The sequence below is a fragment of the Sciurus vulgaris genome, assembly GCF_902686455.1.
Source record: "Sciurus vulgaris genome assembly, chromosome: 1".
Classification (NCBI taxonomy): Eukaryota; Metazoa; Chordata; class Mammalia; order Rodentia; family Sciuridae; genus Sciurus; species Sciurus vulgaris.
This window is the reverse complement of record NC_136461.1, coordinates 188,487,603-188,499,908: the sequence shown is the minus strand read 5'-3', so window position 1 is coordinate 188,499,908 and position 12,306 is coordinate 188,487,603. Positions and strand designations below refer to the sequence as shown.

The window sequence follows — 12,306 nt, the reverse complement described above, 5'->3', positions numbered from 1 at the left end:
AATTCTTTACTCTCTATCAGTAAGGGAAAATCCCAGCAGAAGAGCAAGTCATGCTTACTAATGGCAAAAAATAATGTTCTTTAATTTTGTAGCTGCAATGGTCTATTTATCAGTGAAGGTCCTGTAATAATTTATAAGTATACAACAGAAGTATACAAATATAATTTACATGTTTTCAACAGAACTCAGTGGTCTGTGTAAAGATAGAATGCAGTGCTTATGTTTGAGTTTAACTACTAGAATGCAATTAACTACTTTGTTGCTGGATATGTTTACTCAGAAATAGTAAGCAAATTAAGAAATGGAAAATATCAGGTTTTAAAAGTAATTTTTTTTATTAAATAGCACATTTAACATAGCATTAATTGGGCATGTGTATTAGTAAATACTTTTATACATATTAATTCTAATACTAAAAGGGAAAACTTAATTTTCATTTCTAAATACTGTTCAGAGTGATATGAAAAATTAAGGATGAAAAATTGATAGAAAAATTGATTTAAAATAATTCAACACTATGCTGATAAATAATGGAATTTTTTTTTAATGAGTAAAGTGAATGTATTTAGGTTATGTTACAAAGGACACAGTTAAAATGCTGCTTTCAGAATATTAGTCTTTCTGGTGTGGTGTGGTGAGGTGTGTGTGTGTGTGTGTGTGTGTGTGTGTGTGTGTGTGTACTAGTTTTAGTTATGACAATTTATTGTACTCCTGAAACTGAGGAAGGAAATAGAATCACAAGAAGAGCTCAAATTTCAAAATGTTCTTCATTGGCATTTGTAGTTTTTTTCTTTGTTTTCTATTTTTCACCTAGATCAGTGTTGGACTTTTAACTTTGTGTTAAATATCAGATCATTCATATATGTTTTCATTTCTTGAATCTTTATATTTTGCCCTTATTTTTAGAATGAAAGTGATCTTGTTAAAAATTTTACGTTGTGCATGTTACCTGTGTTGATTGTTGTGATTTAAGTGTGACAAAGGGTGCATTAAGTGAAGCTTTATATTGTATAGTGCTTTGTGAAAACTACGCTTTTTGTTGCATGGTAACCACAATATTTCTATAAACTCTGAGTATTTTCTTCTATGAGTAAGAGGAAATATTAAAGCTTTTACAATCTTTGCTAGAAACAGTCCAAGCTTATATGATAACTTTATGCTATTTAAAAACTTATGGAAGAGATCGTATATTCTAGATATATAAGATTGTGAATGTGGTCATGAAAATAAATATTTTGATAATCACATGTTTTCATTTAGTTTTAAAATTTAGCTTTAAAAGAGGTTAACATATTTAATATGGCCTATGCTAAAATAAAAGTCAGTTAGTTTTTTGTTTTCCAGTAGCTGTTTCTTTTTCATTTTAAATGAATGTACTATGGTGTAGTCAGGGTTCAAGCACAGTTTTGTGTTCTTTGCTGGCTAGTTTCTTCTATAATGCATAATTACACAAAGAGATTTATTTATTTATATTTAGATAAACTCTTGTGCAGATATAAATGTAGTAGTCTTATAATTTCCTGAATGATCAGTTCTGGATTTTATTCTTGCAATGGGTTATCTGGATTGAATTTTGTAACATAGAAAGTTATAATCTTTATAATCTTCCATCTGACAACCACAGGTATGGGGACAAAAATAGTTCATTAAATTTCACAAAGATTTTGCCAACATCAATGGACTTTTCATTTGTTGATAAAATAGTTATAAGTTTAATGGGCACATCTGTATTGGCAGGGGGGACTTATGGCAAGTTAATATTCAGGTAAATACCTCCCTGACATTTGTCAAAATTGAATGGCACAGCCACACAACTCAGGCGCAAATTTTTCCATGGGCTCTAACACTCAGGTTATTAGGCTACTTTCTCCTGTGCATCCTCAGGGGAAAATAAACCTCTTTGAAATTGATTTTGGTTTCCTGGCAAATTTATTCAGGACAGGAAAGTTTGTCAGTTTTAGGTCTCCATTTTGCACTGCTTGGTTTCAGCGGTGTGCTGCCGTGGGCCTGTGGGAGTTGGGTTCCAAGTTGAGCCACTGACTGTCAAAGGCAAGGGCCTCCCAGGAACTCCGTTCATTTGTCTCTGACAGAGGCTCCTCCCGCCTGCCATCCCCACAGGAGTGTTGTGCAACTCAGTTAATTAATGTTTGTCAAGCCATTTGAGATCCTCAGATGCAGAGCGCTAGATAAGTGAAGGTAGTCTGATTATGTGTTCATCTTGAAAATGTGATACCAAGACGGTACAATGCAGATGCTATTGCCCTCTTTCTTTAGCAGCGTTAAATTTATAGTTTAAAGATTGTTGATACCGGACCGTCTATTGAGATGCAAAAATGTTCTTTTGGGGACAGTCCATTGGCAGCCAAACAGCAGTTCAAACAAGCAACAGTGTTGAAAGTCTTTGCAACCACTGACAGAAGACCACAGGAACTTTTAAAACTAAAGATGGTCTCCAGTGAAAAGTGATATTTATTGTTTTGCTTCATATTCAATGAAAATAAGGGAAGAATTGAAGTTATCATGTAGGTTCTGTTGATTTCACGTTGATGTCAGTAATCATTTTCTTGATCCCCTTGAACTTTTTACGTATACATGTGTCTAATTCTGAAGAGAACAGACTGTATCAGGAAAAGTGAGAAGTATATACCTTTCTAATCACTGGCTCTAAAACAGTAGTTTTAAGCCATGTTGATTAAGTTTCTCTTTAGGTACCAGTTAATATTTTATTTGCCTAAGAAAGGAATACACTGTTAAAAATTACTTATTGTATCCAGAGATTAATAATCCTTTTGGGTCTCTGTGCTTCTACCTTAAATAGTTGGATTTGCACTGGCATTCATTAGGAAAAGTTAAGAGTTATAACCAAATATATTTAGTTTTTTGAAAAAATGTAATCAATACATGGAGTTGGTTATGTCTAATAGTGAACAAGACCATTTTGTTTATAATAAGTAAACTTTAGATGCATTTTTCTTTTTAATTATTCATCTTTACTTTTTGATGGTAGGAGACAGCTAAAACCAATTCAATATATAGGTTGGGTTTTATTGGTTTGACTAATAGGATTTTTTCGTAATCTAGTTTTGTGTTGTAAATTGGCTCCATTGACCCAAATTTTTTTTTTTTTTTTTTTTTTTAAAGGACTTTTCTCCCTCACTTTGTTGTAACCTAGACTGTTTGTAAGATCTGGCATAGTTCTGTTGTCCCAGGTTTCTAAGGCAGGGGAAGCAGATATATCTTAGTGAATTGTGCTGTAGGTTAGTAGTCACTGTGAAATAGTATCCTTTAGTGTAGTATCTATTCATTATTTCCTGTATAAATATCTTTTGCACAGCTTCCTTTTCATCACAGACTGCCTGAATTAGGAGATACCAGGGTCTCAAAGGAAACCATTATTGAGCTTATTTAGACATTGGAAGGGAAGACTATACAGAAGAGAGCCCATGCTTCAGGATGACAGGTGCAGGAGGATTAAAAAGTGCATCAGCTAGGGGTACATATTTTTGATGTCAAATGTCATATTTTTCTGACAGAACGTAGTGATGGATGGATTTGGCATGTGGATTACCTAAAATGCCACAGACAATTTTGTCTGGGATTGTGTGCGTGTGTGTGTGTGTTGTTGTTGTTTGTTCCCACCAAAAAAAGTAAAAATTGTCTTTATTGGCATATTCTTTTATTTTCCCTTCCCATACACCTTGTTCAAGAACTTTATTTATAGGAAAGGTCATTGCTTACTAGGTTGGTGTACCACTTAGCTCAAGGAGGCTGGCCTACTGGATACTGCTGCATCTAGTTGTGTCCTCAGTACAAAGAGATGCTAAAAGTTGCAGTGAAGTTTGGAGAACCTGTTTTCAATTTGGAGAAGCAAAAAAAAAAAAAAATGCTAAGGATAAATAGTTTTTTTTTTTTAAACAAAATATACTGAATAATTTTGCTAACTCTTTTTAAAAAAGGATGGATAGTGAGTGAATCAAACTTTCATGAGAATGTGGACACAAATATACAAATAAATATATAATATTTTAAAATATTATAAATAAATACATAAATATTTTAAAGATAGAATTTTGGTGAGATCAGTGTTCGATGTGGAGAAAATGTTAAGATCCATAACAATATCGTTTATTGAGTTGCACTTGCATGTAGTATTACTTTTAATTTAAAATGTAGCATTTGAGACTTATATTTGGCCATGATTAAAAAAAAATGTTTTGGTAGATAAAAGGTCCATAAAATAATCTGTTCTTAGAGAATTAACTTTCTGAGCTTAGCTTATAATTTATTGGGTAGCCCCAAATATGTCCTTACCTAATTTAAATTCTCAACGAAGAAAACAAAACCTCAAAAACCTGCTTGAGAAAAATCGCACAGGAAAGCATTCGCAAATGAAGCATTTGGTAAAAATAGGTGAATGTTTACAATTCATTACTAAGTAGTTTAGTGTTTCAATTCCTAGTGTTAAAAGGCTGCTGCCTTTCTATTAATTTATTACTGGTTAAATCCTTTTGTCCATACTAAAACTCTTTGAGGTTGAAACAGTCATTATCCATTTTATTTAGATGAGGAAACTGAGGCAGAGAGATTAAGTAATTTGCCCAAGGTCATGTTCATGTAATGGCAGAGATGAAATTCTGGTCTTGGCCATCAGACTCCAGAGTCCCTGCTCATCATCATTGTGTAACCTTCTTTTGGCTTGCTGTGATTTGCTAATAAAGGACTGGACAACTTCCTACAATTTCAGAGTTAATTTGTTTCATCTAAACATCCACATTTTTATGTGTGTATGAACAAGCAGTAAAGGAGCATTTTGAAATTATGCAAATAATGTGTGCTTATTGCAAAAGAGGTAGTGCAGAACACTGTAAAGAAAATGAAAACCACTAATAAATTCTAACCCAAAAGTACTTTGCTGTTCATATTTTGGCTTTTAATTTATCTATTATGTACAAAGATGTAGTTTATGCAAGTATGGGATTATGTACCTTACTGTTTTATAATTCTCATTTCTAATTTGACAATATATTGAGACTATCTTTTAAAATCCACAGATATATTTCACAATATTTAAGTGCTTCATTATTAGGAATAGCCATTGTACAATATATTTAACACACCCCTATTGATGAACATTTAGGCTACTTCCAATTTTTAATTGTAAAGAACACTTTGGTGAACCTCCTTCTGCATATTATTCCATTGTTTTATCATTTCATTATGATAATTCCTTACAGTGTAGTTCCAATTTTGTTTTATTTATTTATTGATGATACTGGGGATTGAACCCATTTTGAGACATGGTCTCACTAATTTGATTAGGGTCTAGATAAATTGCTGAGACTGGCTTTGAACTCATAATCCTCCTGCTTCAACCTTCTGAGTTTCTGGGATTAAGAGGCATGCCCCTCCATGCCCAGCCTAATTCCAGTTATTTATATGAGCGAATACATGACTGATAACTAATGGTAATGACCAACTCAGTGGTATCCAAAGTTTTTAAGATAGAAAATCAGCTTATGAAAAAATGCAGGGGGGATTATATCTTAGAAATATTTAAGAAGTAACTTCTAAATTGTACATTGACTTATTTACTGGTGATGTGAAGAATTCAGAAAGAACTGAGAAAAACAAATGGTAATCTTTAAGAGCTATTTTTATTACTTATATAGAATGTAATATATATATGCCCAGTAGCTGGTATTTGGTTTAATAGGCTTATTTTGTATTGCACACACCCAGAAAATTTACTTCAAGCAGGCCCTATTTTCCCAAGCAGAGTAATTTAAGTGTTTTAAGTGAAAGCAGTCTCCTCCAACAAACTTGCCTTTTTTTTTTTTTTTTTTTGGTGGTAGGGGGTAGGAATTTCTTTTTCCTTATTTTTACTTTGCCTTGATGGATGATAGTTTTGCTACCCTTCACATTTCTTAACCCAGTTTTAAAGGTTTTACCTTGTATGTTGGATGCATGGGTGACAGGGTAGACTTTGAGGGAGTTTAGGAGAGCAGAACCTGATTTTTTTTTTAAACATTTCATTTAATGATCTTTATTTTTACTTGTGAATGTATATGTGTATGTATGTGTATGTACACTTTTCTCTTTATATATATATATGTATATATATGTATATTGATATGTATATATGCATGTGTGTGTATTCCATTAGAAAATGTTTTTATGTCATGTGTTTTTCAGAATTTCAGAATATTGCTTATTATTTTACTAATGAAGTATTAAAAGAACAGGACAAGGGTGCTTTATTGTATTTGTGCTTTTTATATGTAAAAAATTGCGGAGGCTTAGGTCATATCATATCTTTATGAAAATAGAAAGTTAAATCAGGCTTATATGTGGGAATCTGAAAATTTACATGTTACATTTGAGAAAGATTTTCACTCTACCTTAAACTAATTATTTCCCTTGTTAAAGAAAAGAGTCAGTGTGGGACTTTTGACATTTCTTCTTTCACACATTTAAAAATGAAATCCTTTTACTTAACTTTTTAGATGCATCTCTGTTTTGCAAAGCATGTTATAATTGAAGTTAGTGTCCATTTAGTAGGAGGTATGCATGCATATTTGCCTTATCTAATTCTTCTTAATGTCACATTTACAACTCAAAAGTTCCATGATAATTTAGCAAAATCTATCCTTAATTTGCCTTAATTTTATAACTAATTCAAAGAAAGTTGGAGGCTTTTGAAATGTGAATTGTCAGAATGGGTAGTCTGTAGTCTACAGATTAATTATTCAGCTACTATCCCTGTAATAACTTTATTCTGTGTGACTGCAGGATGGTTTTTTCAGAGCTTGCCTCAAATTCACATTGGATTTATATATTTCTGAAAGTTCCAAAATATATTCCAATTTCTTTTTAGGAGTGTGTTCAACCCTTTGAGGCTACAGTTAAGGTATGTTTCACCTTATACTCTGGCTGTAATTCAGGCTTGACTGAATTTCATTTTCTGGTAAAACTAGGTTTCACATTTTCTTTTTACTCTTCCCTTGTGATGTAGTGGCAAATGCACTGGATGGGGGGAAAGGAGGCGATGAGTTCTAGACTCATTTGTGACTAATGACTGAGTGACCCTGGGTGAGTCACTCAATCCTTATACTCTGTTTCCTTCTTTGGAAAATTACAGAGGTTGAATTATGCAATTGCTTAGATTTCTTTAAAATTTCATATTCTGGAGCCATGTAAATTTTATGTGAAGCCTTAGATATTCAGATGTGTGAATTGACACCTGAGGCAACTTTATGACAAAAATCTTATATTTTAAATGTCGTGATCCTGGTGTCCAAAGAGATGTCATACATTTACAGTGGAAGTTCTTAAATGTGATTTTCTTCTAATGGTTAAGAATCCATAAGTTATAAATAACTGTCACACATACAGGCTGAAAATCATCAAAAATTATATTCTTTGAGCTTAATTTACACAAGAAATCTCATTCTTTGGAAATAACTCTGTTTCAAGACTCTTGTTATTTGGGGCTGCTTATGAATGGAGATAAAGGGAAATATACACAATGAGAAATAAAATTCTGGTGAGAAAGTGACATGCTTAAGTCTGTTTCCTCAGTTTCTTGGCATTGAGTGATGGTGCCTGTTTTGTTCACAGTCAGATGTTCAAATCAGAATTTTGGATGCAGAAACTAATTTTAGTAGGTGGGGTGCAAATTTCTTATGAGTCCATGAATAGACTCTGTTCCCAGCTGTTTCATTACAATTATAAAAATAAAATTGGCTGTGAATCATTCAAACTCTATTTAATGGATGTGAATAATTCAGTTTCATCCCACTGAAATCTTAAAACTATAAACCTATCTTAGTTTTTTATGTCCCTTCAGAGTTAATATCTCATTATTCATGGATGAATTATTTGAAGTATGGGTGGTCAGGATGAAAGTGACCATATTTCTACTTTGCTCCTGTGATTTTCAGGAGAGGAGGTGGCCTCTAGGGTGAGATTGGGGATAAAGCGGAGAAAGAAATTGAAAAGAGTCTAGGAAAAGAGAAAAAGATGTAAAATTAGTATGTCTTCACTTTTTCTTTCCCATTAAAAAAATATATTCATAAATGACACTTGAGAGAATAATAATAAGCAAAAGGAAGAAAATGCGTGTTCAACACTTTTAACATAGCCTTTGTGAAACGTACACAAGCACTATCTCACACAAGCATATGTGTACAGATTACAAACAGATTTATATGATTACTATTAAGTGGGCTTCAGTTCACTTTATAATAAATGATAAACATTTTTCTACATCATATTCAGCTACATCTTATTTTTTGGTGCCATACTATTTCATTATATATTGTTCTACTTGTCCTAGAGAAGGTGTTGATTGATTCCTTGTTATTGGACGTTTATTTCTAATTTTGCTATTAAAAATACTGCTCCATTGGATATCTTTGTAGTTAAATAATCGCCTCTTGCTTGCAATTTTAAATGTTTTAGATTGGTATCCCTGTAATTAGGCTCCTCTGTGGTATGACATAGTCAACCAGTTTATTGGCAAGCATAGGTCACTTTACCAGGTCATGTATGTGTGCTCCTGAGAAACAGGAAAACTATCATTTCTTGGCTTTCATTAGTTAGAATTGCCTCACTGTGGTAGTTATGAAATAAAAACCCTAACATTTTCTTTAAACATTATGATAGGGAAAACATTAATAACTATGACGGCTTGAATAAGATGCATTTCTGTGGCACTCGCAAAGGATCAGTCAGGGGTCTATTTCACTGTTATAGTTGACAGGTAGATTCCTTAGTCATCTTGATATTCAGTGAGTACATCAATAGTGTAATGTACTGAAATGAGTCTTACAAGGTTATAGATTCATGGAAAGTTTCTTGGTGTATTTTTTGATCATAGTGAGTTGACTCTAACTTGTGACTCAGTGAAATGTGTGGCACACAAATGCTATTTTAAAATATTTGAATTTAATTTAAATGGTTCAAGGTCGCTCACACAGGTTACTGTAAAGTAAGAGTGGGAAATTAGGTGTTAAAGACCATTCTGTACACCCATCTCTTCCCACTTGCGTTCCCACACGTCATATTGCCATATACAATCTGGCTTTTCAGAGCGCTGGAGGTTGGTCATGTTTCCCACTTTGAAATTCTGTCAACATGCTTGTGGGATTTGAGTGCACACTGTGTATGTTCAAATTTACATATGTTAATACTTATCTGGGTTAAGGATTTGTTTTCCTAGATCCAACGTATAACAGACCAACCTAACCTAGAGGTCGTGAAAGAAATAGGAATTTAAAAAGCAAAGGGTAATTTTGTCAATATTTTTTCCCTGATACACCTGTCTCTGACTTTTCTCAATGTCCAATAAATACTTATTTAGCACCTACTAGGTTTTAGGAAACATGGAGACCAATAACAGGTAGGAAGATGAGTAAATCCAATATCCTGCCCTCAGCTAATATACAGTCTGTTATAGGTGAGCAGACAGGTATAAAGAGAGCTGTAATACAAAGAAGACCTCCCTAACAGGGGAGAGGAGAGCAACTATGGGTGTTAAAGAGCAGATCACATGTAGAGAATAAATTTAGTTGCCACAAGTCATCTTCAGAGCTGCTTTTTAATGAACTTTTAGCAGGTGAATGTGATAGCTGGGAGAGGGTCAGACCATAAAGAGAAAAAAATACTGAGAGATCAGCCTGGGATTTTCAGGATGAAGAAAAGCTTGTTGGAAAATTGTGTGTGGTATCATCTGAAACTTAGACTTGACATATGGCTTGGAGAATTCCCTCAATGCTTAATTTCAGAAGGATAAGAGAGTCAGCTCTAGTTTCCAGGCCAAGGATAACTGGATCAAACCTTTAATACGGTTAATATGACATTTCACTTAAGATGACTTGCAAGAGGGGTAGGTGGACAGGGTTGAGATGGGGAAGATGAATTAATTGTCTGATCCTTTCCCTTATCAGCGATAATAAGGCTTCTATACTAGGATAGGAAAAACAAAATGATTTCTGTATATATATATGCTAAATGTGGAACCTTGAAGAGTTAGGAAGGTTTATATGAGGGACTAAAAACGTGGCTTTGTGTTTTTGATGACTAGAAACACTGACTCTGGGTCGTGCTCTGCTCTCATTTGTAGTGACTTATTTCAACCTTACAGTAACTTCTTGAGACAGGTGCTGTTTTAATTCCATTTTGCAGAGAGGAACTAGAGCTTCAAAGGCGTTAAGTAACTTGCCCAAAGTCCCCCAGTAAATTGGATCGCGTGCAAGGAGTCTGCCTTCAAAGTACACACTCTTTACTATATTTCTTTTGATTGAATGGAATTGGCTGTTTTGTGAGGGCGAAATAATGAATGAAACTGATTTTATATGTAGCAAGTTGCAGGGCATTCAGATGAAATTGATGACTAATGGATGACTGGAAATGGTGTCTTCTTTTGAGAGTAGGGGAGTTGGAATGACTTCTAAAGAATAGATAATCATGTAATAATTGGATGTACATGGAAAACCTAGTTTGTACAAAATATTCTAGAAGTGATATAAACATGAAAAAAATTGTAGACTAATTCTTTTAAGTCTTTTGCAAAATACTAATGAAAATAATGTTCAGTAAATAGAGTATAGCACAAGAGAAGGAGTGACAGGGGCCATGGAATGAAACAAAATGTCCTGTTTTAGAGGAGGAGATGACCCCTTAATTCAGCTATCAAGGAAGATTTTTCTGGAAATGGTTCCTTGAAAAGTGATGTCTGGAAAATTTAGGGAACAAGCAAAGTGCACAAATATAATGAGAATTCGAGTAAGGATTGAGATTTGTTTCTCCAGCTAGAGGAGTTGGTGAGCCCTGCTTCTGTGAAAGATGCTGTTTGACATCTGTGAGATCAAATTTGAAGCTCCTCTGTGTATGTCGACATTCTTTCCTAATTGATAGGATTCAGAAACATGCATGCATCCATGTCTTATTACACACTAAATCAAAAGAGAGAGGAGTAAACTTTCTTAGGAAAGGAAACGAATATTTAAGGGTCACTACATACATATGCTCAAAGACAAATACACATGAAAAATCCTTGAAGTCATTTAAAAATGTGTACTATGTATACCATGCCAATCTGATTGAGTTACTATATATAATAACTGTCATATTTTAGTTTTATGTATTGATGTTCTTATTTATTTATCATTTAATCCAGTGGCTCATTTTTATGTTTTCTTCAGTGTCTTATCATGAGAAGAAAATGCCTGTGATATGTCACCTGTTGTTTAATGGCTAAAATGGTTATGTATCTTAATGCAGTATTACATTAAGTCATTTTAAAAGCATTCTACTTTCCCTTTTGTTTAAAATTCCTCCAATCCCTAGGATATTGGTAGGGGGTTAATGGAAGTCTTGATTAAAATCTTCCAAGCTTTAAGGCTTTCAGTTCTTGTAAACAATTTGGATCTGAGAGAGAGATCTCGTTATGTCTTTTTACTAGTCTACTTATCCATTTAATGTTAGTAGGGGAAAAAAAAAAATCTTAGTTTTTTTTTTTCTCTTTAGTTTTGTTGTGATAAGTACAAATTAAAATGTCCTTTAGAAAATCAGTCACACTGTCACATGATGATCATGTTCTTTAAAAAAAAAAATTATCTGAAGACATAATCATTTTAAAAGTAAAGAAAGTGCCCTGATTGTACAAATTTCCATTTTTTAAAAATAAACCTTTTAAGTTATATCTAGATTGCTCTTATGTGGTTCTTTCAAGACTTGCTGGGCTAAGAACCCTAATAATCTATGCAATCAATCTGTACTTGATTTGTCATAGCTAACCAAACTATAGGCAGATGAAAGTCTCTGAACAAGGCAACAGCTGTAAAGCAGTTGGGCAATGTTCACACTTGAACTCATAAGCTCAATCCTCATGACCAGCCCAAACTCATCTGACCTTTTCATGGCAGAGCACATCGACTGCACAAGATTAGGTGTAGTCGAAAGTCTTGATTGTTTTATTTTTAATAAATAAAGGACTATTTGGGCTCACTTGGGATGGAACTGGCACCCCTATACTTATGACTTGACAGTATAAATCTTGCAGTATTGGGGATGGTGTGATGTTCCTTGGACTTGAAGTGAAAGTCCGTTGAAGTGTGTGTGTGTGTGTGTGTGTGTGCGCGTGTGCGCACTTGTGTGCCTGCACTTGTGTGCGTATGAGTGTGTTTTTTCTCTCTAAAAGCTGAGGAACAATGAGACACAATGGATCAAAGATGAGAGAAACAGCAAATGCTGTATCTTAACCACTTATCCATTTGTGGAATTTTCTCCTTTAATTGTTGTGAA

At 33.6% G+C, this 12,306-nt stretch overlaps 1 protein-coding gene across 8 annotated transcripts in view; it reads left to right on the top strand.

The window, feature by feature from the left end:
- TRPS1 (transcriptional repressor GATA binding 1) overlaps nt 1-12,306 on the top strand; it is a 237,596-nt gene that overhangs the window by 74,459 nt on the left and 150,831 nt on the right. The window lies entirely within an intron of this gene.